Source organism: Pantherophis guttatus, chromosome 6 (assembly GCF_059756535.1).
Source record: "Pantherophis guttatus breed Tessera chromosome 6, ASM5975653v1, whole genome shotgun sequence".
NCBI classification, from domain to species: domain Eukaryota; kingdom Metazoa; phylum Chordata; class Lepidosauria; order Squamata; family Colubridae; genus Pantherophis; species Pantherophis guttatus.
Window position 1 is genome coordinate 50,755,309 of NC_142068.1, and position 4,884 is coordinate 50,760,192.

General features: G+C 34.7%; 1 long non-coding RNA gene across 1 annotated transcript; it reads left to right on the forward strand.

The window, feature by feature from the left end:
* The first annotated feature begins 636 nt into the window (after positions 1-636).
* On the forward strand, positions 637-4,248 carry LOC132709436 (uncharacterized). The gene is made up of 3 exons (XR_009620456.2): positions 637-721; positions 1,307-1,458; positions 3,864-4,248. It is a non-coding gene; the product is annotated as an uncharacterized LOC132709436 (long non-coding RNA).
* Positions 4,249-4,884: the final 636 nt, after the last annotated feature.

The following is a 4,884-nucleotide window of genomic DNA, read 5'->3' on the forward strand; positions in this document are numbered from 1 at the left end:
TAGCATTTCTTAAGTAATCACACAATAACTTAAGATAAGTGCACTTACACTCATATTACTCTCCTCAGGCACACACGATTTCATAATAAAGCTTTTCTATTAAGAAGAAAGAATAATGGACGCCATTAAGGAACATGTGAATTACTAGTGTGAACTGTGTTTGCTATCTATACAATATTAATCCAATATTAATTTAATTTAGATGGGAACACTATATATGTATATGTGCCATCATAAGCATTTGGTTCTCCTCTACGTAAATAGGATTTTGAATAAGATTCTCATTATTCTGTTTTCTGTAGAATGCATCAATACACTTTTGGAGAGTGTATAGTCTTCTGAAGATCTCATCCACAGTATTTGACATTATTCTTCTCTAAAAGGCCTGGCTAGATAAAACAAGTATTATAAAACAACAAAGACATAACAAAATGTAGTATTAATAATCCTCCCATTCCTGATACCTTTTAGACCATAAGGAGAAATATATTTAAAATCATTTATAAGCCTAAAAATGCTGTTTTCTACCAAATACAACACAGATGCATGGATTTAGAATCAGAATAAATCCTGTTCCATTAATTCTATATTAGAATTATATCTTCTATATAAGAGCTGTGGTGGCACAATGGTTAGAATGCAGTATTGCAGGCTAATTCTGCTGACTGCCAGCAGTTTGATTCTACTGGCTCAATGTTGACTCAGCTTTCTATTCTTCGAGGTTGGTAAAATGAGTACCCAGATTGCTGGGGGGCAATATGCTGACTCTGTAAACTGCTTAGAGAAGGCTGTAAAGTACTTTGAAGTAATATACAAGTCTAAGTGCTATTGTTATTGCTATTGCTATAGCACTTGCACTAGCTATTAGTTCCTGGTATTCCTACAAAAATGAAGAAATTATAAAAAATATAGGGAATGACATTAGATAATAATGGATAAAGATTGATCATTATGGTAGTTTATAAATTGATCCAATTGAATGCATACTATTTAAAAACTCTCAAGGACAAGATAGAACTGTGATTATTTAAAGAAATTATAAATCCATTGTGGTAAACATCTAAAAGTTAAGAGATGAGAGCAACTGTGGTAAATACTGTTAGATTAAATTGATGTATTATTATAAAATAAAACAACACTGAATGCATTGTGAAATTGGTTGAAATGGATATGTTTTTCTGTTTGAACTAGTAAGTTTTTGCATGAGTTTAAGGAAATGGTTTTCTGTTTTTACAATATTACTGTGTGAAATAGAGAATTTAATTATTCAAGGATAACATGCAAGGAATTTTTCAATCTTTTGAAGGTTAATTTCTTTGGTGCCATTGGAAAGGAAATACTTCATGTCATGTCATTATCATCATCATCATCACTGACTCAAGAGAACCTTCATCCACACAGTGATGTTGACAGTCTCTCCTTATCAAGATGGTATGGCACCACAGAGAGCTTTTCCTTGTAAGCTCAAGAAAAAATATCTTCTCCTTAAGTTATATTCAAAACATTTTAACGCAGATAGTAACAACTGAACAAGTTCATAATGAGGCAGTCTGTTAGATAACTGGATCTTTTATGGCTTCAAAATACACTGACAAAAAGATGCAAAGCCCCTTCTATTGTTTTGTTTCTTATTCACTACCCTTCTTTATTTTATTTATATATTTTGTAATATTTGTATTGATTTTACTCTGCTAAAATTTAAAATTTGGATTGCTTTTGCTTTGTTAAAAGAAAAGAATTTTTGTTAAAATAGAAATTTTGAATAGAATAAATAGAAATATGTAAAGAATTGACTTCCAATCTTCATCATCAAAAAATATCAGCAAAAAGGGGTACCAGAGATTTAATTTTATCTTGATCAAACATTTTACATAATACAACTCAACCCAGAATCTAGATGACTATGGCTTAAACAGCCTAGATGAAAATCTCTATATCAACCATTTTTTTCCTGCATAACCATTTTCAATAACCTGTTGTCAACACTTTTATATAGACTATTTAGTCAGCTTTGCCTTTATAATGATTGGTCAATTACATTTACTCGCCATATGCTGTTCTGCTGCTTTTTCTATGAGGATACTGAATGATGACTCATTTTTATATTGACACCATATGCTCCAAGCTGGCCTAAGGAGTCTTATTTTAATTTCTTCCTATTAGTTAAAAAAGTCTTATTCCGCATAACAGGGGAAATTTTGCACAGTAGCTGTGAATGTGTACAAGCAACTGGTCTACAGGAGTAATATCTTTACATTTGCTCCATCCATCTATCCTTGACCATGCATGAATGAACCATCAGCTTTAAGTTAGCGTAAATATTTTAAAAATTATATCTTGAAGTACCATTTATTACAATACTGTTAATTTATTATTCTGTAAACTCAGTATCTAGTTTTAGATTTCACTTACAATTAATTTAAGGGTTGTTGGGTGTTTTTGTCTATACCCCAATGACTCCCTGATTTAAATATCTTGTTCCATTAATCAAAATAAAGCTACAGTATTTGGGCATCTATGATCTTTATGTTAGCTGAAAATGTTTGTGCTGAACTACTGAAAGTGAAAACAAGAATAATTGTTATTAAGAATAAATGGCATTTAACCTTTCAGAATTGTTTTACATGTGATTGGACAAATACATCTCCAAGTCAGGTGTCCTGGACTTCCAAAAAGCAATAATCTGATCACGCTGTCTTCTCTTTAAAAATAGCATTCTTGAGCTTAATGTCCTTTCTATAGGGTACTAATTCATTTTCCAGCAAAGGTCTGGGTAGGCTACTTTATCACAAACAGCCAGAGGTTTTAAACTGATTTACTGTAATTGCTGTAAATGTAATTTAAAATCTCATTAACATGAATGGCATTTGTATGAACACAGTTGGATGCCAAGTTGTAGCTGTCTTTTTCCCCTTTCTTTCTGTCTTCCATATTGAGATAAATGAAAACCTGAACTTCACAGCTTAAAATCTCAAATAAGTTTCTGGAACATACATTTGGAAATCAGGATGTACTGGGATTTGTTTTTTCCTTTTCATTATTAAATGATGAACTCTCTCACCGTAGTTAGCTTGAGGTCTTTGAATAATATTTTTTGAATAATATTTTCTATAAAAATATTATTACCCAAAACACTCCCATATCAATCTGTCCAGCGCTTTCAGTGATGTATGCTACATCTTATCCAAACTGATAAGTATTACAAGAGGAGGATTGCAGCACAATAAAATAAAAGCTTCTTGTGCATCAGACAGCAATAATCTAATATTAAGACCTGGTTGATTTGAACTGCTATCCCCATTTTCATGGCACCATCTATCCAAAAGGTTGTCAAAAAGAAAGAGAGAGAGAGAGAGAGGGAGGGAGGGAGGGAGGGCGGGAGGGAGGAAGGAAGGAAGGAAGGAAGGAAGGAAGGAAGGAAGGAAGGAAAGAAGAAAGAAAGAAAGAAAGAAAGAAAGAAAGAAAGAAAGAAAGAAAGAAAGAACCATTTGACTGACTTTCTTACTTTTATCGTGATAATAGCCTTCCTAGAGATTAGAGCCATGGTTAAGGCCCCAGGCTTGAAGCCAGAAGTCAGTGAGTTCTAGTCCTGCCTTAGGCACAATACTAGTTGAGTCATTTTAGGCCACCCTCAGCCCTAGGAACAGGATAACAGCAAACTGTTTCTAGAATCTTGCCAAGAAAACTGCAGAATTATCACAGGTAATCACCAGGCGTTTATAATACACCAATCAAAAAGAATTTGATTATTAGACCTCCTAATTTGGAGGTCCATCTATTCCAGAGTGTTAAGGCAATGACCTCAAAGGCCTGCCTTTCCACAACTTAACTTCAGAATATCTATTACATTGTCTCTTTATCAGCTTGTATTAGCCAAGAAGATTCTGCATAGAGAAAATGGCCTTGGAACACCTAAATGAGAAACCTAGCTGCTGGTTGGATATGAAGACCAGGCTCAGGTCTCAGAGCAACACTTCATGAACAAAGACATTCAACTTTCTGTAGATTAGACTCCACATGGTGAAATCAAAGGAGGTACCTGAAATATCATGTTACATCCTAGGATGTTTTTTTCCCCCAGAATGTTTATGGAGTAAAGGCAGTTCTTTCCAAAGACTTTCATTGTTTTAACTGATGCCAGCACATAGCTATAATTTGACTGGCCATGCATTTATATATCATTTTTTCACCTTAAGCACTCATTTGGACAAACAAATCAGTAAAAGAAATAAAATTACTATGAGGAAAAATAAACAGGATTTCTGGGGAAATATTTATGGATAAAACATTTGCAAAACAGACTGATGTATGAAGTATATGTAACCCTACTGATTTATATAGTTCTGAATCCTTATTTTGCTTAGGATAGTGATACTTTAGCTTATAGTCAAATGCCTTTTGCACAACTGCCAAGCATCAGAAAAGCCCCCGGCAGTTAAAACATTGGATGCTTCCAGATTTATGCTAAAATCAATTCAATCTAGCACTACCAAACAATAAACAGTACAGTTTTTCCAACTGTTTATCCTATTTTCAGTCATAGGATAACAGAATAAAGTGATTGGAAGAGGTGGAAATATAACTGTCCCTTCCCCCCCCCAAAAAAAAGAGATGAGATTTGAACGTGTACATGCCATAAAGCAGGGGTGTCAAACTCGATTTCATTGAGGGCCACATCAGGGTTGTATTTGACCTTAGTGGGCTGGGGTGGGTGTGGCCAGGGAGGGAAAGGCCAGCTTGATGTCTGTCCTGTCCGAGGACACCACCTCGGGCTGTGGTGGCCCGAGTGCTCTGCCAGCAAAAACAGGCTCCCAAGCTCCGTTTTTTGCTACCATAGCTTCCTCCAACCCTCTGCCAGTGAAAACAGAACTCAGGAGGGCAGCA